Here is a 24111-nt window from a genome sequence, read left to right on the forward strand (position 1 = left end):
TATACTTTACATTTATACAATTTAAGTATCGTGTCATAATGTGATAGTGTTCAAAATGTATTTCCCTTTGACAACAATGTGCTTCCGTACAAATGGAAAGATTACTATTTTATTTTTAAAGCAGTATAAAATTTGCTCCATACGTTTTCTTTTGACTGATTGTTCATAGTGGCTCTAATTGAATGCGTAAAAACATAAATAAATCCACATCCTGAAGTGGCTCTTTCTGAGGTCAGTCCTTGTGATTTTGGTTCTGAACAACCCGTCCTACAGAACCAGGACAGCGGAGACCTCTGGCCCGCATGTGGACAGTCAACGAGCTTGTTGTCCACGAGGGCCTGGAGAGAGGAGAGTTTCCTCACCAAAGTGGACGTCAACAAGCAGCTAAAACGCCGTCCTCTGCTTCCCTGAAGGGGTTATTTTGTTTTATGACCTTTAACGATGGCAAAGTTAATAAGAGATTTTTTTAAAAATTTATTTTGACAAATTCCAGTGTGAAATCCAACAGGAATGGAAGGGTAGCTGGTAATTTGGATGTGAAAAATGTTTTTCTTTTTGTTGTTGTTTCCAGTCTTGGTTATTATGCTTTAAAAAGTTTGCTCATCCTCTCTGGTTTGTTATAAATCAACTTCTGGACCAAATTCTGACCAATGGCGGCCATTGTTGCCTTCTTAACGGTCACACAGAGGAGACTGAGCTGGCTTTTTTGTGTCCAGCCCTGGCCCTGTTGGAAATTAGTTTGAACATCTCCCTTTGGCTCAACAAACATGCGCCCAAGTCGACCAGACAGCCGAACGTTTAATGGAAAGTTTTTCCCCTTTTAGGACAAAAAGTCAGCAGATCTGTCTCCTCCATAACCCTGCGGTTGGTTGCACAGACGACGGACTCAAATGATCCGTTTGTAGCAGAAGGTTGGCGTTTCATTCTAAAATAAGATATGGATGGTCCCGTAAACAGGCTTTATTTACAATGGCATTGTTCAGACAGCAATTTATTAAAATCAAGCCGTTTGTTGTTATGATAAGGTTGGATGTTTGGTGTAGAATAGATGGTAAGCAACGAGTGAGAAGTGACATTGGAAAAGTATTTTTGCCTGAAATGTTCATTTCTGGTTCTTATTTAACATGTGAGGAGTTTACTAACCACAGATCCAAAACGTTTATGTTGCAGTCGGAGGAAATGGTGTTCCCATGGCACATCCCATGCTGTAGAAGTCCTTGTATTCATGGCGGTGTTCCTGGACAGAGTTATGGTGGAGCCCACTCCTTTGGATGGTAAGCAACCCCTACATATGCATTGGCTCAGGATCCTTAATTTTTGGAAACAACACAGGACTAATAGCAGCTCTGGCCATTTATTCCCCAAATGTTGCAACCACGAGATTTATCAGAGAAAATAACCTGGTTCCAGTCTTTACTTCTTGAAGAATTTCAAGCTCTTCTTTGGACACTCTGCTGTATTCAACAGGTTTTCCTGTTGAAGGCAGGGATCCTTGTGTTTTAACTTCATGCATCTAACAGTAAGGTTTTAAACTGTGAAGTTTATACATTTATGTGGTCTTAAATTCCATTCATAATGGTCTTGAAAAGTCTTGAGATGGTTGAGACTACTGGTGATTCACTGTTGACATACCCTTGCTAGCTAGCTTTTTTGCTAGGTCTTTATTTATAAGACCATCATGAATAAAGTTGGGTCTTTAACTTCATTCATAAAGGTCTTAAAAAAACTTAAATGTGTCGCCAGTAATGTCAGTGAAGTTTGTACATTTCTGTGGAGATATAGGTCTTAAATTCTATTCATTATGGTCTTAAAAAGTCTTAATTTTTAGCTAGTGAAACCTGCAGAAACCCTGCTAGAGTGTTTCTGCAGGAAAAGGAAAGTCAGCATCCAAACTCATGAAAACCATGTGGAAGTTAGGACTTGATCAATTTGTTGAGGCCAGGGAGCTGAACGGTTTGTGCTTGTGTTGCAGGACAGAAAAAACATCCCTCTGAAGTGAACAAAAACAAAAAATAAAAAGTTAGAAAATAAATCTGAATGGTTCCGTAGAATGATCCTAAATGCAGCTGAAGGTTTTTGCACAGCTCTCAGGGCTTCTCAACTTAAAAATAATCACAAATCTCTGGAAAGAATTCAAAATCAATTTTGCAGCGGAAAGTTAAAAATCTCTGAATTTGGGTGAACTATTCTTAGATGCTCTGAAAAAGGTGTTGTAGTTTATTTTATCTTCCTGTATCAGGGTTTGGGTCAGGATAGAACCCAGCTGGTTCTGGTGGGCCCATGTGGCGGCCTGGTAGAGTCCCAGGAGCCAGCTGGTCCCCAGGCTGTTGGCTGCTGGCAGGGAAACCAGCTCCTTTGTTCCCTTGTGGGAATATTAGCTACCTTGACTGTACTGGGATCTTTAGACTGGTTCTGGTTCTGGTCTGCTGGGACCAGTAAGCTGTGGAGGATCCAACATGGAGCCTCAGAGCCAGAGAAGAGGACTGCATCCATCCATCAGTCCATCCATCATCCATCCAACCAACCAACCGTCCATCCATCATCCATAAATTCCGTTCATTAGTCCATCCGTCCATAAAATCATCTATTCATCCACCCATCCATGGGTCCATTCACATGTTTGCAATTCATTCATCATTCATCCATCCATCCGTCCATTCATCTGTCTGTGATTTCAGCTAAGCAGGGATAGTTTGGTGTTAGGATAAATGTGATAAATGAACCTCGTTTTTCCCATCAGAGTTTGCAGCAATAGGAAAATGAACAGAGTGAAGTCCAACATGAAGGAAGAGTCGTTTCATGGTTTTATTACAAAAGTTGAAAAAGCCATCTGAGACATTGCAGATGCCCTAAAATCCATCAGAAAGCTTTTAACCAATAAAGCCTCAGAATCTCTGCTGAGTTGCACCATCATCTTCATCATGTCAGTCACTGTGGCTTAAACCGTATTCAGACTGATCTGATGCAGACGCATGTCAGGGTTTCTGGGAGCGATGGATGACAGCCCGCTTTGTTTTTCCTTCACTTTAAATCATTCATGCTTCAGGGGGTGGCTGGGGCGGCAGAGATAACAGCTGCTGGAGTGGAGGGTCACCGTGGCAACCAACACACAACCAGTAACAGCTGCTGGAGTGGAGGGTCACCATGGCAACCAACACACAACCAGTAACCAATGGTGGAGTGGAGGGTCACCGTGGCAACCAACAAACAACCAGTAACCAATGGTGGAGTGGAGGGTCACCATGGCAACCAACACACAACCAGAAACAACTGCTGGACTGACAGACACATACATCCATTCATCCATCCACCTAACCAACCGTCCAACCATCCATCAATCGTCCGTCCGTCTCTCCGTCCGTCCATCCTTCCATCCATCCAATCGTCCGTCAGTCTTCTGTCTGTCCATCCATCCTACCATCTACAAATCTTCCATCCATCTGTTCAGCCATGTATTTATCAATCTTCCATCCCTCCCTGCTAAGCGGAGATAGTTTGGTGTTAGGATGTGGTAAACGTGTCGGATCCTCGTCTTTCCCATCAGAGTTCGACCTCAGTAGGAAAATGAACAGAGTGTCTAATCAACATGAGGGAACAGTTGTTTCATGGTTTTATCATAAAACAGGAGGACTGGAGGTTTCCTCTGACATCCAGCACACACTTCTGTTTGTGGGTGCAGCCGTTGTGTTTTGGGCCGGACATTAAAGCAGACGGACACAGGAGGGCCGTTACCTCGGAGGCACCGAGCCCACTTCTCATTACTGCTGCTTTTAGCCCAGCTGATGTTCACCACCTACTGAATTATACATCCGCCTCTAATTTGAGGAAGGATTTTAATATCAAGTGTGCTTTATCTCTATGAAAAAGCTGCAGGCGGATCGACTTTCCCCTCCTTCTACCTTCGCCTCCTAAATGAGAGATTCTTGGCGTTCTGACCCAACTTAAGCAGCTTCTCGTAGAAATGAAAGCTTTAAAAAGAAAACAGTGAAATCAAGATTTAAAAGAAGCTGCATGACTCAGCGACTGGTAATGAGTTGTGTGATGTCAGGATAAACTGAGGTGAGGCAACAGACTGACATGCTGCAGAAACTGACTGCAGACCCCTAATAAGTCTTTCATTTTTAATACAGTAAACGATCTTTCACCTCCAATTTCACATGTAGCATCTGAAATATTACCGAGCATACAGAGAGCATGCTTATGGAAGAGGGTTAGGACCAAAACAATAAAATAACATTTTGACTTTAATCTCAGAATTCTGAGTTTTTTCTCAAAACTCTGATGAGCTTTTTTTTTTTTTTTTTTTTTTAGAAATCAAACTTTTTCCTTGGAATTATGACATTTCTTTTTCTTATATCACAATTCTGAGTTTTTTACGCAGAATTTTCTATACTTTCAGAAATTTTATTTTAATCTCAGATCTTTGACGGGTTTCTTTTTTCCCAGAATTTTGAAATTATTCACGAAATTTTCACTTTTCTCAGAATTCAGAAATTTTGTCTTTTATTCTCAAAATTTTGACATTCCTCTTTAGAATTTTCACTTTTTGTGTGAGATTTAACACAAAATGTGGAGAAAGTGAAAAAAGTGAATGAAAAAAAGTGAAAAAAATATTCATTTTTTTTTCTCCAAATTTTATGCTAATCTCAAAACTCTGACTTTTTTTCCCCAAAACATTCACGTTTTCTCATAATTCTGACATTTTTTCCTGAAATCCTTATGTTTTTTTCTAAATTCTGAGGTTTAGGTTTTTGTTTAGGAATTCTCACATTTTTTAAACTCTGTTAATCTCAGAACTGTGCGCTTTTTCATTTCTCAAAATTCAGACTTTTTCCTCAGAATTCTGCCATTAATCTCACAATAAGAATTGTTTAGTTTATGCACCTTCAGGAATTTCTAGTTTTAAAACTCAAATCTTCCCAATAAGTTTTGGGACATGTTTTCAGTGTGGTTAAAATGCAGATTTACAAATCCCATTACAAGGAGTTGTGATTATTTCCATGTGCCAGCAACATAAAGAATGTTTGGTTATTTTGACATAGATTAACACAGAATTAAGTTATACTCAAAATTCAGATTTTTTTTTTTTGTGGCTCTAATCTTCCATACATGCAGGCTGATTATGTTACAGTGATGTAAATAATGCCAGCCGTCCTTGAGGGATGCCTGCTTCAAAGCTGCAGGGAGCTGTTGGGTTTTGTCTGTCGGAGCTGAAGCGAGCCGCAGCGATCCCTCCACTCAGACCCCAGAGACTTTCCCCAGCGTTATTCCAGCAGCAGGTCCAGCGGATCGGTTCCAGTCGGCACCTGGCAGGGAGACAAGCGGCCAAAACGCCGTCCAGCTAACAAGCTGTTTGTGTTCGGCAATAACTGGGAAGTACAGGATGAACTGAAATGGGCCAAATCAGAGCGAGAAAAGCAAAACGAGAAGCTGCTGCTGCCGCCATGTTATTCAGCAGGCCTTTGAATTACAAATATGACCAAACAGGAGGTTAATTATCTTCCTGCTTATGCGCCGTGTCACCTTCCTGGGTTTTCTCATGACTCAGCTCTCGCAAAGGTGAACTTTCAATCAGTTTCTTCATTTTCCCTGACAGGGACGTTCCCTCCTGGTGCGCCCAGGTTTCAGATCTCCACAGCCTGGTGGGGCTGACCGTCGGTTCAGTTCGATGGCCTGTTAAAGCCAATGCAGATTTCTACAGATTATTTTAAAAAGTGTACATTTCTGACAAAAAGACACAAGTATTTAGATTATTCTCAGAAATGTTCTGAAAAACCCCAAAAACTAAAATTTTAGAATTTGAAAAGTGAAAAATTTGCTAGAAAAAAAACTCTATTTTTTTATATTAGTTTCAGTAATTTTTTTTTTTGACAGAAAAAGTTGAAAATGTACTTAAAAATTTTGAGAATAAACTGAGAAATTAAAAAAATAATATTTTTTGGAATTTCAAAAGTAGAAATTTTTTGAGATTTGAAACTTCAGACTCGGAATTCTGATTTGTTTTTAGAATTCTGGCTTTTTTCTCAGAAATTTGACTTTCTCTGAATTTTAACTTTATCTCAGAATTTAGAATCAGTATAAAGGAATTATATACAAGCTCATATTTNCTGGCTTTTTTCTCAGAAATTTGACTTTCTCTGAATTTTAACTTTATCTCAGAATTTAGAATCAGTATAAAGGAATTATATACAAGCTCATATTTGTTGCTAAATAGTTACTTTTAAGTGAGTTTAGTCTTATTTCAAGAGTGCTAAGATATTTTCACTGGAAACTAGACCCAAATTACTTGGTAATATTTTGAGTTTTTACAGTGTATTAATATTTTAAGACTATAAATGGATTTTATCAATACATTCTGGCACAGCTGGCCCTTTAAAGACATTTATGATCTTTATGTTTCGCCTGAAATTAAAACAGTTTGGAATCTCGTCATTTTAGGTTGATAAATTCGGGGGCCGCTCAGGGCCCCCACAAACCTAAAGACGGCCCTGCTTCAGTCCTGTGTGTCTGATTCATATGTTCCAAATTAAAAGCTGCTGTTTCTATTTATTATCCTCGCAGGTTAAACAGTTTTATTGTTTTAAGGAAAGCAGCAGGCCCTCATCTGCTGCTGGCTGCCTTCCTACATTCCCTTTTTGTTTGATTTTTGCTTGAGCATACAGTCTTTGGGAATATTGTCTCTGGATTAAAAAAAAAAAGACGGGGCTCAGCTGTTTTTTTTTTTTTCAAACCTATAAAGGGATGATAATTAACCAGCAGTGTGGCCTGGGAATCCATTGTCAGCAAATGCAGAAAATCTGTAGCGAGGAGTCGGAAAACACTCTTTGATCCGTCCGTTTCCGGAAGAAGCCCTGACGAGATACAAGCAGGCTCGGAAAAAAGAATCACCGAATCCCGTCAGTGATGGGAAAAAGGTTGAAAACACGCCACCAAATCCCAGCTAGCGGGTCGTGCGCCCTGTTATCTAATATGATCTAATCTCCGGTTTCCCCTCCCCCGGCAGAGGACACCTGGGCGGAGAGCACAACATGTCAGGGATATTGGATATGTTATGGTGGGGTTTGCTGGAGGTGTCTTCCTCAACTCTCCCTGTGACTCTGATGAGCTGAGGGAGCGTTATTCCCCGGGTGATTCTGGCCGAGATTAACTCTGCTGATTCTGTGTGTCATTTCCCGACGCTCCTGTGTGGGAGTGAGGGAGCTAACCCAGTAATCTCACTCAGGAATTGGTGAGTTTTTCCTGCAAAAACAAAATATCACCAAGAATTTTTGGTCTAATTTGTACTGCAAATGTCTTGGTGCACTCAAAATAAAACAAAAATACATTAGAAGTAACTTTTCAGCAAAATATAGGAGCTTGTTTTGAGTCAATAATTGCTTTAAGGTGACATGTTATGTATCCTTAAGATAGGTATCACGGAAAATTAAAACAAACTCAAAACTTTCCATTTGCATGATTTATCGTTTTCTGTCAAAAACTGGACAATAGTCTTCAATTAGCTCTTTTTGTTTTATTTGTTCTTTCTGTTTTGTTTATTTTAGCAGCAGACAGTTCAAAATGCTTTACATGATAAAAACACAAAAATACAGTCATAAAACCACACTGTAAATCAAGAAACTTTACATTTTGTCAAGTGTTGTCGTTACACATCAAAATATTGGTCAATGTTTCATTTACTATGATTAAAAATCAGCTCTAAACTGTTGGGTTTTTAGTCTAGACTTAAATGAACTCTGTCTCGGCTGTTTTTCTGGAACTTTGTTCCATATTTGTGGTGTAGAAGCTGAATCCTGCTTCTCCACAGTTTCAGTGTGAAATGACCATAAAGATTTAAAATGTATTAATATTTGATATTGTGTTATTTCATTATTATGCCATTATTACCATTATATTACTTGAAAATGGTTTCAAAACAACAATAGCATTGTTTAGGACAATTTATCAGCCAACCAAAAAGTTTTTTCCTGACAGGTCCTACACAAAACATGTTTACTTTTTTGCACTCAATATTCTAGATAATGAGTGTTTAGTCAGAATGTACTTTTTTAGGGTCTCTGTCACTTTAAATCTAAATGAGCTGCAGCTGGCCAGCCGAGGTTGCTAGGTGACGGGGCGGAATTCCGCTGGGGTTGCTAAGTTACGGAGTGGGGTTTGCTGGGGTCACTAGGTGAGGGACAGTTGTTGCTGATTTGTGATGTTACATTCTGAAGGTTTTTGAAGCGGTTCGGTTCGTTATCCAGATAAAAAACAGAAACTTATCGCAAAAAGAAAATGTTTGGGCTGTTCTTAGAAGCAGTTGAAACCCGAATGAAAGTACAAAAACGTGCAAAATGACAATTATGCATAATACATCCCCATTATTAGCTACAATGGCAGATTATTTCACTTATAAAATGTCGTGTTAAAAGTGAGATAATCTGCCAGAGGAACTAATATTTTTGTTTTAATATTAAAAAATATATTTACTTGAAACAAACTCCTGTATCTTGCTGAAAATGTTCTTGTAATTTAGTTTTACCTTTTTTTTTAAATAAAATTAAATCAGATTTTTAATCTTTATTATAAAATAGAAGCTAAAATAATGCATTGAAATGTTATTTGTCATGCAAATGAGAACAGTGTAGTTCTTGTTTGCTAGCATAACTAGCAGAGCGAACTGGACGAGTTTTTGACACTAAAATGACCAAAGGAAAAAAAAAACAAATAAAATTTTAATGAATGAGGCAGAATCTATGCCAATGAATGTAATAATTGTTAAAAATTAATTAAAAATGATGAAAGACATTCTAAAACTTGATGTTTCTTCATATATTTTGTAGCATCCGACTGTTTGGGGGGTCTTGATGTAGAAAAGTTACTAAGATATTTTCAGTAGAAACTAGACAAAATAAGATTTTGTGTTTTTGCAGTGTACGTCTTGTTTGCTGATGGATTCCTAAAGGGAAAAAAAATATATAATCCGCCTCTACATCATTTCCCCGTCCCGATGCAACCTTTGGACCTCTGCTTTTTAGATTTTATTGGCCCAACAGATAAAAGGTTTCATTGGCAGTCGTGCTGAAACAAGGATGCAGCAATATCAAAGTCTATCAGATGAACCCAGATTGAAATGCTGCCTCCAATCTCTCCTCTCAATTATCTGCTGAATGGCGCTGGCACTGAGGCTTTTGTGCGCGGATGCCTGCAAACGCAGCAGTCATAGAAGCTCTTTGTAGGCTCAAGGCTGAATGGTGCTAAATGGGTGAAGAACAGGACAATTAAAAGGCAGCTGAGATGAATCAATCCAGCTTTTCTCTCCTATTTTCTGTTTGCTTAAAGAATCGACTGCGAAAAAGACAACCTGAGCATTTTTTAATGTTGAGGAATAAATAACTGTACGTTTACAGGAAGAACAAAGAAAAATAATGACAATTTCTGGACGACCATTTCTGCTCTCTTTTTTTAGAATATTCAGTGTGGTGCAGGGCAGAAATATTTATTTCACTCGAGCTTTAAAGATGGAAGGAAGAACATTTACAGGAACATGTCGAAACATTAATATATTCTAAAAAAGTTCACTATTTTACTCATTTCAGAAAGTATAATCCATATAGAGTATTGATTTATTGCACAGAATTCTGACTTTTTTTCTTTTTTCTTTTTTTTTTTTAGAATTTTCACATTTTTTCAAAATTTTAACTTTTTCTCAGAATTTTGACTTTTTTCTCATGATTGTAGCATTTTCTTGGAATTTTGAGTTTTTCCGAAGGATTTTGATTTCTCAGAATTGTGACTTTTTTCTTAGGATTTTAAGATTAAAACCAGAATTATTACTTTTTCTCTCTGATAATTCTTTTGTCCCCCGAATTCTGACTTCAGTTTCAGATTTGTGACTTTAATCTTAGAATTTGGATTTTGATCTTCTTAGAAAATGTTTTTTCAATGGTTCTACTCTTCTGCAGGATTCAGACGCTGTGGTGATTTAAAATCATCATTACTGAAAACAGAATAATCTGCACCATTGTTGGGATCTTTTCTTTAAACCAGTGGGTAATTTACACTTTTAAACATTTTGAAACCTTTCAGTGAGAAAGCGGATGACAGGTCTGGCTGTATTTCCTGAATAAAAGCGTCTCTTCCTTTCCATGGATCTAATGAAGTGTTATCTGGCAGGGCGTCTCACATTGTTCCACTATTACACTCTAACAAGTCTGATTTCACCAGACTCCTCTGAGACTTGGTGACTGGGAAGAAAAAAGACTTGGATTGCCTTCTATTTTTGGAGCTTTTCCAAAATGACCTCTAATTTCTCTGTTTCATCAAACCAGAGACGGAGGGACGACTTGGTCTGTGACAAAGAGGAAGAGAAAGTAGGATGTCCAGATGTCAGATAGTTTCTACCAGCTGGTTCTAACTGGGAATTTTAGAAAAAAATAAATTTTACCAAGTATTTTTGTCTAATTTCTACTTCAAATATCTTAATACACTTAAAATGAGAGAAAATTACGTAAAAGTAACTTTTCAGCAAGACATAGGAGCTTCTTTTAAATCAATAATTCATTAATGTTGATTAAAAAAATACTAGTTTTCATGTTGTTTCACTTATAATACAGGAAAATGGTCTTGTTTAACGTAGTGGTGTCCAAAGTGCGGTCCGGGGGCCATTTGTGGCACTTCAGATTGATATTGTATGGCCCAAAGCTGCAGTTCCAGAATGATACATATTTGTTTATTAACAATTTTATTTCTTTAATTAAGGTAAAATTATTCCGACATAATTTTCTTGGAATGAAAAATGTCAAGTACAACAAAAAGTATCTTTTTAAATTTTTATAATAAGTAGAACTTTGTTTATCCAGAGACTTTTACTGGAAACAAAACAAATCAGCTTTTACTGAATTTATTATCCTTGGATAAAAACAGGAAGCGTTTTGAAAGAAATCCTGTTTTTATCGCTTAGAATAAATTTGTTCAACCAAATCTAAAAGAATTGGAAAAATTAACGCCTTTCATTTAAAACAACAAATGTGAAAAATCCTTTTTAGGTTTTGGAACAAGAAAAAAAAATCCAATTTAAAAGAATTAATAAATCGTCCATCTTTATTTTGTTACAATGAGGAATTAGAGCCAGAAACAGAAAGTTACATTATGAAGGTAATGTAATAATACGAGAATAAAATCATAGTTTAACAAGATAAAAGTCGGAATATTACGAGATAAAATTTGTAATATCAGAATAAAGTCGTAACATTGCATAATATTTAAATCGTCCTATTACAAAAACAAAGTCCTAATATTAAGAGAATAGAATTGTAATATCACTTTGTTATAATTTGCTTTATTTTAGTTTTTTTATTTGTGAGTATTTTTGATTCAACACTTTCATGACTGAAAGGTCAGATACTCCTGAAATAAGTGAAATAATATTTTTATCAGTATTAATGAATCATTGACTTAAAAAAACCTTGTAAATTAGTTTTGGCGTCTTTTTCACCAGAAACCAGATAAAAACTTTTGGTTTTTGGGGGGAGGTTTTGTGCTGCAGACTGTTTTATTAAAAAGAATCATTGTTGGAAACAGCGTGCCGCCTGAACACAAGGAGGATGGATGTTTTTGTGTCAATAAACAATAGTTTATGTGGAGATAATGTCGTGCAGCTGAGTTATTATTATGGGATGTAGAAGCAGCTGCAGCCGACGGTAACGAGGCGCTCGGCGTCGTCCAAGGAGTCAGGTGCAGGAGAAGAGAAATAGGCAGATTAACGGCAAATCAAATCCCGCTCAGAGCTCAGCTGCCGCGCAGGAAGTTCAGAAACGGCTCCTTTCCTGTGATTCAGCGGTTACCCATAATGCAGCGGGGCTCCTTCCATCCGACTGCGGCAGGAATCACAAACGATTATTACTTCAGGAAGCAAACGGAGAAGAGAGAGAGAAGAAAGTTCAGGATGAGAGGATGGAGCTGCTGGGCGGGACCAGAGGTTCTGTTTGGTTCTGTTCTGGACGGGACCAGAGGTTCTGTTTGGTTCTGTTCTGGACGGGACCAGAGGTTCTGTTTGGTTCTGTTCTGGACGGGACCAGAGGTTCTGTTTGGTTCTGTTCTGGTTCTGGGCAACTGTTTGGATTTTCAATAGAATATTTGTCTGGAAAAGTTTTACTTCTAAATCTGGACTTTTTGCTTTTTCCAGCATCTTGTCCTTTATTCATTCTTTCCATCCATCCTTTCATTAATCTGTTCACCCCTCTGTCCCTCCATCCGTCCCTCCATCCATCCCACCCTTCCTCCATCCCTCCATCCGTCCCTCCATCCCTCCATCGGGGTCAGCAGTCATTTCCTCCTCAGTGTCTGTCAGTCGCTGTCCCGTGAGCGTCATGACAACGAGGCGTGAGCGGCGGCCATGACACTTCTCCCCTCAGCTCGTCTTCCTAATCGCGTTTCCTCTCTGAGCAGAACAAACAGGGAGTTCCTGCCGCTGATTAGCTACAGGAGGCAGATTAGATGGGGATTAAAATAGTTAAATATAGTATGTCAGGGATTAAATTCGCTTCTAAAAGGGAGAGCTTCTGCATCTGTCAGTCAAACTGAGATATGTTATCTGATTCTAACGGAGCTGAGATCCAATTTTTTCTTTCCTTTGTTAGTTTTCAGTTTCTGGACAGATTTGATCCGTTTCAACAGAACCACTAGCCAAATGCAACCCACCAAACCTGGCCGCTGCTGAAAGCGCTTATCTCCTGCTTAATCATTTAATAACAAAATATGACTGAGCAGAATCCCAGATTATGTTTGTGTACCACTTCAAATATCAAACGCTTTGATTTTATTCTTATCACCTGGTAAGAGGGAAGTCTGCGAAGCAGCTTGGAGACACTTTGTTTAGAAATCCACCTCAGAGCAAACCTTTCTGTCTGGAAATACTGAATTACTGCCAACAATGACTTCATTTATGAAAAACTAAATAAATATTTTGGTCAATCTTGATTTCCAAGTCAAATTTATTGCAAAAACAAGATCTTACCGAGTATTTTTGTCTAGTTTCTTGTGAAAACATATTGAAATAAGACAAAACAAACTTACAGGTAACTTTAGATATGAGTTTATTTTACATCAATAATTTCTTTTATATTGATGGCAAATTATTTTATTTTTAACGAGACCTTGTTTTGTCATACTGTGGACCCCTGGCATGATACTGTTTACATTCGGATATTTTTCCCACGGCGCTGCTACGATGGAACGATCCCACTAACTAAATGAAACCTGGAGATGTAGGTATTATTCATTTATTCATCTAGAATAATACCTACGTAGGTATTATTCATTTATTGCGCCACAGCAAAGGGAAAATATTGCAGAAAACCCGTTGGACTAAAAGTCAAAACCACTTTTTTTCTCGCTCTGTCGGCTACGCTACATGCGTTGCCATAGCAACCAACAAGAACACAACTTTGTTTCAGGTTTCAGCACCAAAAAAATTAAAACTTTTCCCTTACAAAGAACAGAACAGTCAGTCCGTTACAGTTTTACATTTTTAGGTTTGATGTCTATTTTGTGATTATTAATAAGTGATCGATGTGATAGATTAGTTACCGCTGCTATCAGCTAAGCTAACACCACGATTGTTGATTAGCTAATTTAAACGCCTGCTCTTCTGATGAGAGTTGTTTAGGTTGCTTTTTTTTTTTCAAACACACTGAATTCCGCATCACATCTACATCCTATGGTTGTCATAGTCAAGCTAGCGTAGCTAACCTGCTTCCCTCTCCCTCTCCATTTTTTTCTTAATAAAACTTTTTCCTAGCCTTGTTATTTAGTTATTGTATTGTTGACAGTTAGTAGCAAAGCACTGCTTCCATTCAGGCGTACATTTAAGATTTAGCCTGTTATTTTGATAACTTTACAGCTAAAGTCAATGCTAGCCATTGTTAATGAGCGACTTTAACACCTATAACTTGCTGAAAAGTTACTTTTAAGTTAGTTTTGTCTTATTTAAGAAATTTGGAATAGAAATAAGACCAAAAATATTTGGTGAGATTTGCCGTTTTTGCTGTTTTTATTTATTAAACACCACCACAGTTGAAACTGGCTTTAAAATGCTCCAAAAAATAAAAAGTAGAAATGATCTCGTCTGGTTTAAAGATGATTAAAAAGCTGCAGTGAAACAGGCGTATTACCGAAGGGCCACATTCGTCATGTTGCGATATATCAGCTGAAAATGAGGACAGGATCTGTCATTTGCAGGTAGAGGTGTCGAGGCAGAACCTGTTCGCTCTGACCTACATAGGACGGGTTGTCTGGAGCGAGGTTAGCGCTCCTTTCCTCCCCGCGTCATGGGATCATTAGTATCCTCTGCTATCGAAGCGGAGCGCGCTTTTGATGCCCCCGTTCCCGGTGAAACCACACCAAGGGGCCGGCCCATTTTCCAGCTTTGAAAGTGGCCGTTTCCATTCACCGCTCCTCTTCTTCTTCTTCTTCTTCTTCTCTTTCTCTTGTGTGGAAATTAGATCAGCGGGAAATTGGAGCGGCGGGGTCAGCGCTCCCGCGTTTGGCGGCGTCGCTGTGGGAATCTTCACCTAGACAATAAAAGTGAGGCGGGAAGGCTGGGATGTGTTTTAACAAAGCGGGAGTGCGCCTGGCGGTCGAGCTAATTGAGGAGATGACAGGAAAACGCCGCTTTGGTTTAGGCAATAAATCGCTGACAGGTGGCTTGAAAAACAGGCTTGATTCATTACACAGCGGCGCTGAAATGAATACATCCCTCTTTACATCCTGCCTGTACGCATCGGATTTATTCGGCGCCATTCTCATTGGATGTGTAATTTCAATGCAATGAAAATAGGCCTGCTTTGCTCATGGCGACAGCAAATATTGATTTATAGACGCTGATGAAGCCGCAGCGGCGTCTGCTTATGCTCACTGTGTTTACAGCAGAGTCCCGCGGTCCGTTTTCCAGCAGCCAGCGTTTCCACTCCTGAAGTTTCTCTGCAGCTTCAGACTGACGGTGACATCTGAGGATGTTTGGCACGGCGAGGCCTTGAGATTTAATAGGCTGCAGCGGCTTTTTATTTACATGAATGCGACTGAAACTGACTGAATCGGCCTGTGCTTGCAGCATTGTAAAGGTTTTAAAGCGCACACACGCATCGCTCCGTCTACTACTACAGCCGTTATGTGCTTTTCATTTTCACAGACACACGAAATGTTAAGTACACATAAAACTTCTGCTGTCTTTGCCCTTATCTTTTATATTTCTCTTTCTCTCAGCACTGCAAAAACTCACAATCTGACGCAAATTTCTTAGGAAACTTGAAATCAGACAAAACAGATTTATGCGTAGCTTTTCAGCAATAAATTAGCAGCTTGTTTTAAGTTAATAATTCCTATATATTGATGAAAAAGTTCCAGTTCCACTTATTTCACCAATAAGACATTTTTCCCATATTTTTTGTTAAATAATCTGCCAATTTAACCAGTACTTTCTCATCAATATCTAGCATTTATCAATTTAAAATAAGCTTCCATACGTTGCAGAAAAGTTACTTGTAAGTTAGTTTTTAAGATATTCGCATGAGAAACTAAACAAAAATACTTGGTAAGATTTTGTGTTTTTGAAGTGCGTCTACTTTATCTGGTAAATCCATGATTTTTTTTTTTTTAGTTTAGTTTAGCTTTACACTGCAAAAACACAACATCTTCAGTTTTCTTGTTCTAGTTTCTAGTGTGAATATTTTAATACACTTGAAATAAGACAAAACTAACTTAAAAGTAACGTTTCAGCAGGATATAGAAGCTTGTTGTCAATCAGTATTTTCTTAATTTTGATCCTTTGTCAGATTATTTCACATTTTAGATATTTTTTACCAAGTTTTAAGTTAAATAATCTGGCAATGCAACTAGCAGTTTCTCATCAATATTAAGGAATTATTGACTTCTTTACCTTGCTTAAACGTTACCTACATATTAAGTTTTGTCTTAATACTTGATAGGTTTTGTGTTTTTACAGTGCGCGCTGCTTCTCCTGTACTGTGTGTTTTCCTTCTGCGTTGCTTCCTCCCACACCGATTTATTGCTCTTTACGATTATTTTGTTTCCTCCAGTCTGTCATTAGGATCTTTGCTGGAAAAGGCAACGTCTTACGAACTAATTGCTCTTGTTCCTGTTGCAGTCTAAACACTCCTCCTCTTTTGTCTGTCGCGTTTTCGCTCCTCGAAAAGCACTTAGCATCAACCGCTTTCATAAATCAGTCGGCATATACGGTTTTCTCAGTCTGCAAGGACTTAAATCCATACTGACTGCAGACATTATGTGTCTGCATTAGTTAAGATGTTCTTAGATACAGGAGGGCTGAAATGTTCTCCAGATGCAGGGAAGATTTTACTTTAAAATCTCTTACATGTGAATTTAAGAGATTTTAAATTCACATGTTCCTTTAATCCTGAAGGATTAAAGGAACCCTGAAGGATTCCTTTAATCCTTCAGGGTTCCTTTAATCCTGAAGGATTAAAGGAACCCTGAAGGATTCCTTTAATCCTTCAGGGTTTTAATCTTTAGATATGAAATGAAAACATTCCTCTTACCAAAGCTAATTTGTAAAGAGTTTAGGCATATTTTTTATATATAAATATGACAAAGGGGTTAATAACCTCTAATCATTTGGATGTACCAACACTCACAATTTCCTATTTCACAGTTTGACAGGAAAAGGGATTTTAGCATACAGCAGGTGGTAAATGGAAGGATAAAGCATCTCTTAGCTCCTGTGTCAGACTTCTGTTTTTAACTCTCCAAATATTTCACTGTTTGTTAAACTAACCAGTTTTACGTAGTAGCCACATATGCTAGCTGCGTATTGGGGTAGAAACAACACAGGCTAACTGCTACTTGGACTAAACCCTCTATTTCTTTTACCATTTCTGGAGCTAAAAGTTAAGTAGGCTAACTGAGCCAAAGCCTACAAGGCTAAATGTCACTGGAGCTAACGACTACATAGGCTAACTGTTACTGGAACTATACATAGGCTAACTACTACTTGAGCTAAAGGCTAAATAGCTTAACTGTTATAAAGCTAAACACTATCTTGTCTTACTGTTATTTGGGCATATGTAGCTAAAAGTTACCTATGCTAACTGCTACTTGAACTTAAAACTACATATGCTAACTGTTACTTGAACTTAAAACTACATTTGCTAACTGTTACTTGGACTAAAAGCTACATAGGCTAACCTTTACTTGAGCTAAGTGCTACACAGAATTGCTACTGTTTGGGATAAAAGCTATGTAGGTTAACGGCTACAAGCAAGCAAGTACATTACATGCTATTATGTGCAACTTTATTCTCTATTTGGTGGGTTTTTTAACAATATGGGCTAAACTGTTAGCATGCAAGGCAGCATTGCCAACATGTCATGGCGTTTGATAAATGATTTCCTCAGGTAGCGGTGAACTGATGTAACCGTCGCCTGACGTTGGAACTAGTGGCATCATATCATCTCTGACGATGTTGGAAACGCACCAAGAAGCTGAAAATTAAAATATGTGTGGAGTTGAGAAGTTTGACCTTTTGAATCTAAAAGGACTGAATGATCCGTCCAATTATGTCCAAGTCAACATGTAGAAAAGAAAAACTGTGATTAGAAAGTCTTTTTATGGAAAGTGACTATATGCTGCTCAACACTCGCATGCATTGCTGCGGAAGAAAAGCCCTTTATGTGAGATCTGAAGGATTTTGTGTCACAACCTTCTGAGATGCACCAATTTTCCCACAGTCCGTCTGCGCGCAAATCAAAAGGATCTAAAATGGTATAAAATATTTTCAGTGAAAAATAAAGTAATTGGACCTGATTGCCTTTACTGTTGGACCATACAGAACGAGAAACCGCATTAAAAATCAGCTTTCATCTTCTGGCTTTGGGACCCCAGCAGATGATCAACACAATCTGGATCAAATTTTAATGAATGTTCATTGTTTGATTTTTCTATTTTTCCCATTTTACTGTCAGCTTGGAGGTCAAAAGGTTACCCGAGGGTTTTGTTCATCAATTATATGTTTGGTAACTAATTGGGACTTGAGATGATTTTTAAGCTTTCAATGTGGATTCAATAAAAAGTCATTCATTTTTTAAATAAACCCCAAACAAAGCTGCCTTTTTCAAAAAAGTCCTTCAAAATAAAACTCATCTTTTGTATGCAGACCGTAAGAAATTTAAATACATGCTGAATGACATTTCATGGAGTTTTATGACTTGGTAAACATGAGTTTTAACTGGAAAAATATTCATATTTGAGAGTTTTGTATCTCGTTTCTCTGCTGTTTATGTTTTAGAGTTGTGCTGCAGATTTGGGAATTACAAATCTTGATTTTGAGAGACGCTCTTATAATTCATTCTTGAAATGTTTGGGTTACACGGTTCACACAGAAACAGAAACAAACACTCCTGGATGTTTTTCAGGATTTTCTGTTACATCTCTCTGATTTTCTGCCTTTCTTGAGACAACATTGATTATAGATTTTATTCTTTTGGCTCAGAGAGGTTTAATTACATCCATCTATGTCTCCATCTAACGATTAATCGAGTAAAGGGCATTCTGCAGATTTTCCATTTAACCTCTTAGGCATTTTTAATGCAATATAAGAAATGCATGAAAGTATTCAAAATGCAACAACAGCTTTCCTTTAGTGAAATTAAACTGGGTGAAACTAAAACTGCCACTTGAGAAGTTTTGGGAGAAACATTCACAACAAAGGTTTATTTTTTTAATCTTAAATTTGCTAAATGTTTATATACTTTGTACAATTTTGGCTTAATTTTTGCTCAGAAAATGATGTTTTTTCAGCAAACGACCTTTTTGAAAGCTTGGATACTCCAGTTAATGATTAATAAGTTACTAAATCAGTTGACAATTACTTCAATGACTGATTAATTGTGATTAATTTGATTAATCGTTTTAGCCATCTGGATATCCCTGCAGATTTCTTTAACTTCTCTGTTGTATTTAACTCAATTCAGCCTAATTTGCTTCAGGACAAACGGTTTGTTTAGACTGAAGGGTCGAACCAGGCGGTCAGCGGCACTGGGGCACCTCAGGGAACTGTCCTCGCATCACTTCTTCTCACTCTGAACACGTCAGAGTCCCATCAGCTGCAGAAATACTCAGATTACTCTGCAGTGCATCAGGGTATGTTGTTGGGATTGTAATCTCTTCTGCTGTCGTCTGTCGGGGCAGCAGCTTCAGAACCAGAGACTTGAAACAGCTAAACAACCTGATAAATGAGGCTGGTTCTGTTCTGGAGACGCCTGTGGAACCGTCACTGTTTCAGCATTTTAAGTTTCAGAACAAAATACTCAAAGAAAGAAAAAACAAGTGGTTTGTTTCTGAACTAATTTCTGACTTGATTCATTGAAAAAACTTATGCTGTTTATTTATTGCCAAGAAACGAAGATCCAAACCCTAAACCCGATAATTATTCAACTAAGATGTAAACAAAAAGTAGTTTAATCTGATCTCACAAGTTCAAGAAGTGGTAATAAAGTTAAATAAATAAAACCTGCCGTCGCCTACTTAGTTTTTTTCATATTAACCTCTCCATCAGAAATGTGCACAAACTTTGATTTTCTGCTAATGTCAAATAAACACAACTTTGCAATTTCTGTGTTTCTATTAAATAAGAAACATAATTAAAAATCACATGTACATAAGTTTTAGTTATTAAAAAACATGCCATGCCATCATCCTACCATTTCCTGTCGTCGTCTTCTGCATTTCTGCCAGTAGTAACATCTGATTATTGATAACATGATGCCATAAAAGTGTTTCCGTTGCAGTTTTGCTAATTTTTCAACAGCAAAAAAAAAAACTAGCTCTACCAACAACAAAAACTTTTTATCAAAAAACTTAAATTTATTTTTAAATTGTCGTGTTTTCATTGATCAAATTTATTTTCTTAATTCCAATTTGCACAAGTTTATGGTCCATAGAAATGCAGCTAGGGTTTATTCAAAATGTCATAGACAAGGAAGGGAAAAAGAAAAGAGAAGAGTGGTATGGCAAAAAGTTTGGAAAACAAAAGAGAAAATAAAAGAAAAAACCAGAGTGAGAAAAACAGAAAACTGAGAAAACAGCCCTCCACTAACTAATACAAGATGTATTTAGTGGCAACAGCATCCCAAGATGGCTCATAACCTTCCCTAGTATGAAATTAATTACATTAATATTGAATAATAATGAATATAACATCAAAAAATTCAACAAAAATGGCCACAAAATGAGCGTCCAAAGAATTTTTCACAAATTTAAAAAAATTACCAAAAAAAATCAACACTCTGAGTCTTCAGTCAGAGGCTTCGCTGAATTACCGTAATACAGACTGCTACAGGAGAGACTCTGAAGAAACTTTGATAATGAGTTAGAACATTTAATTTAAACTGAATATAGCAGAACGTAATCGTTTCTGTCTTCAAACGGTTAAAAATGTAAATCTTGACCTTTTTAAATGAAGACTAAGCGACTCATTAAAAAGATGTTTTGTTAGTTTGGAGTTTTATGTTCATTAGACATGCATTCAAGTCACTGTGGATGTTAATGTGAGCAACATTAAGCGTCGGCTGAGTGATTGATTCAGCCGCACGCGTTCCTGCCGCAACAAGGCAATAAAAAGATATTTGTAAGATTTAATGAGCTGATTGGGTTACGCTGCAGCTTAAATTTCTCTCTGCTCCCTTATTAGCTAATAATGGCAGATTTTATTCACATAGACGTGTTGCCAGATTAATTTTCTCCCAATTTTCAACAGTTATGATTATTTTGGGGGTTCGGTGGGTGGGGGGGGTTTGTTCAAGATAAATGAGGTGAAGAAAACTTTTGTCAGCACGTGTGCAGATGAATGCACAGAGAGAGCTTTCTTATTAAGCACCACTTCTGATTCTAAAAGCTCTCTCATTCATCATTCATAAACATTTGTTTTGTGCATCTCTTTCGATGGCGTCTTTTAGGGAAAACGTGTCCGCTGGTTAACCGCGCAGCAGCTCTCCGCCCCGCCGGCTCCTTTTAACGCCGTTTAAAACTCACTGGTTCTATAAAAAATTTAATTTCTGGGCTCTTTGCGGTGTGAACGCGTTTCCACGCCACATGCTGTAATTTGTCAAACAGGCGTTTCAGCCATGCTGATATTTTCCATTAAGCTTGGCTTCTGTGTTGACCAGGAAGCTAATTAGCAACATGTTGCTATTTTTTTCTTTCTCTTTTTTTATTTGCTGGTAAACAGTTTGTCAAGTCTTTTACCATATATTTTACATCTTGCTCTGGAAACAGAGATAGAAATAACACATAGAAAACAATTAAAAGTGATGTAAGGAGAGATTTCTGCAAACGAGGTAGAGTTAAGTGGAAGCTAGCTAATGAACTCAGAATGTCAAGCTCGGATTTATCCGTCTGTTGGGCTTTTTATTTTCTCCCTGCTCCCCTTAGCGGTGCTGTTTATGTCTCTTCACCGTTCTGATGGTTTAATAAAGGTTTCTGAGCTGCTACATGACCCAGCAGCCCCGCTTCTTAAGTCCTCGCTGTTGAATTTCTCTGCATTGATGTCGGCTGCAGCTTAAAAACTCCCCCACCTCTCAGCAGCTTCTCCGTTTTTCAACTTCTGCACATTTTGTCACATTAAAACCACAAAACTACATGGATTTTATTGGCATTTTCATGTGGGAGACCCACAGAAAGAAACTGTAATTACACAACCAGTCACCTTAACAGTAAAGTCTGTGTTTAATTTAATTTCAGCATGGATCACAATTAAATAATAGCTTAGGGTCAGTTTAATGCAAACTATGTTGGGGTGAAACTTTCCTTAATTGCAGGGTGTTCAATTAAATATAACATGAAAGTATTTAATTTATGAGCAACAGGGACAAAAAACATCCCATGTAATAAACTTGGCAATATTAAAAGAAAGAAGTACATTTCCACCAAAAATCTGAGAAATTTTAAGATTATTCTCAGAAAATGTTTAGAAAAAAACCTTAAAAATTTCTGAGTTTCAAAACTTAAAAAATTTGAGATTATATCACAATTTTAATCTAAAAAGGACATTTCAGCGTTTTAAAAGTCCAAATTTTGAAACTTTTTGAAATTTTGATAATTTCAAGTAAAAATGTTTTTATTTTTAATTCTCTATTTTTTCTCTCTGCAACAGCCCTAATATGTTGTTATTATTGCTAAAAACACCAAAATATCCATGAAAAGATTAAACATTTTGGACGGTTTGCTGTTATTTTTAACCTGCTAAACCCTTTTTTTGTTTGAATTTACAAAAATGTACTAATCCGTTGTCTACAGAGATCTGTTTATTAAAATATTCTGTTTACTTTATTGTTTATCTAGCACGTAAAAATAACAAATAAAATAATTTTTGCTTTTATAATTAAGAAGAAAAATACAAATAATTTAGTTTCAACTTTACATTTTTGGCCCAAAATTTGGACACTAATTCTGTAAAGTGACTCTAAACGTGGAGTATTGAACAAGCATATAATCTATTGATATTTTATAAATATTTTATTGTCTTTATCGCAAAGGAAAAAATGAAAATTTAATGTTGCCGTAACTCATATAATCCAAATATTTCCAATATTTTCATGGATTGAAATGCTGCTCCAGTAGCAGTCAGTATTCCAACAATCTGCAGAGGCCTCTGACTTAGTATTTAACACCTAATGTTAAAAACTGTTTTGTGTTTACATGCAAAATAAAACAAACAAATAAATGAAATCAGGCAGGGAGAAACTTTTCACAACAGTTTGTTTTACGAAGAAGGAAGGATCGTTAGAGACGTCGCTCATATTTCACATTTTTATAGTTAAAACATGTTGAAAATCATTTTTCCTTTTTGTTGCAACTTTATGTTTTGCTCCTTTTGTTTGAAAAACATAAAACTTTAATAAAATACTCTGTAGTTTACTGTCAGCATAGCGCCGCTTTTCTCCCCTGTGTTTCCTGATGCTGTTGGTACTTTAAGACGCTCGTCCCTCACAGTAATAACAGCTCACCGTCTCTCCTGCCATCTGACTGCTGAGTGCCTCCGATCTCGGTATTTAGGCCCCTCCTAATCGCCGACCCACCTGAACCCAACGGATCTCCAAACGTCTGTTTGTCGCTTGATTCTCCGCCATGTTCGGCTGCTGAAGAATCACTGTGGATTCAGGCGACGCCGCATGTGAAACGCCGCGGTGTGTGTGCAGGAAGATGTTAGAGACTGGAGGGAAATGGATTCCATTTCTCGTGTGCACAGGAATATTTTTGCGCTGTTATTGTTCGCCTGCGCCCCCCGCTGCGAACAGCTCGGTGTCTGTGATTGTATCTGGTTGCTGTGTGCAGGCATTCCCTCTCACAGATTGCGGCGGCTCTGTGATGCGCCGGCTTCAGACTGCAGAGGATGCCTGCACTCCAAACTGCTTTTTCTCCTGCAGCTATACAAGATGTTCACTATCAGTGCAGATTATTCCCAGCCAGGCCTATAGCTTTCATGTAAATATCAGTGGGAGAGGCGTGTCGGGAAGATGAAAGGCCAGATATGGGAGTCCCATCAGTGTGGAGCAGAGGGGCCTGTGTGCGTCAGGGTGAGGTATTGATGGATGCTGCACACTAAGAGCAGAGGCGTCACCGTGTGAGATTGACGTGTCTTTGTAAAAGTAGCAATCTAACGTTCGGCTATCCTGCTTTTTGGCTGTCTTCGGTTTCTAATGGACTGAGCCGGTTTAAAAGCTCCAACACCTCAGAGGTGCGTCTGAAGCTTTCAGGTTGTTCAATATGGAGGAAAGAAAGATCGTCCATCCATCTGTCGATTATGTCAGGCACCCTTCAATTCTGGCGTCGTGTCTCCAGTCTGTTGTGAGTCTGTTGTTTCTCCGGTGCGTCAGTAAATCGCTCCTACGATCCGTTTGTCGTTTCTGCGGTCATCCGTCCGTCCGTTTGTTGTTTCTACAGTCTGGTACGTCCAGCAGTCGTGTCTCGGGTCTTTTGTGTGTCCATACGTCGGTTCTCCCTTCTTTCGTGCATACATATGTCCTTTCTACTGACATTTGTCTGTCCATCCGTTTGTCGTTTCTGTGGTCATCTGTCCGTCCGTTTGTCGTTTCTGTGGTC

At 37.9% G+C, this 24111-nt stretch overlaps 1 protein-coding gene across 1 annotated transcript in view; it reads left to right on the top strand.

Annotated features, from left to right (window-relative positions):
• The first annotated feature begins 1170 nt into the window (after positions 1-1170).
• Positions 1171-24111, top strand: part of LOC103146924 (cadherin-6-like) — a 147245-nt gene continuing 124304 nt past the window's right edge. The window contains exon 1 of the mRNA XM_016677983.1: positions 1171-1274. The gene's annotated coding sequence lies outside the window, so the exon portion shown is untranslated. The remainder of the gene's footprint in view (positions 1275-24111) is intronic.

The sequence above is a fragment of the Poecilia formosa genome, unplaced genomic scaffold, assembly GCF_000485575.1.
Source record: "Poecilia formosa unplaced genomic scaffold, Poecilia_formosa-5.1.2 Scaffold171, whole genome shotgun sequence".
Lineage (NCBI taxonomy): Eukaryota > Metazoa > Chordata > Actinopteri > Cyprinodontiformes > Poeciliidae > Poecilia > Poecilia formosa.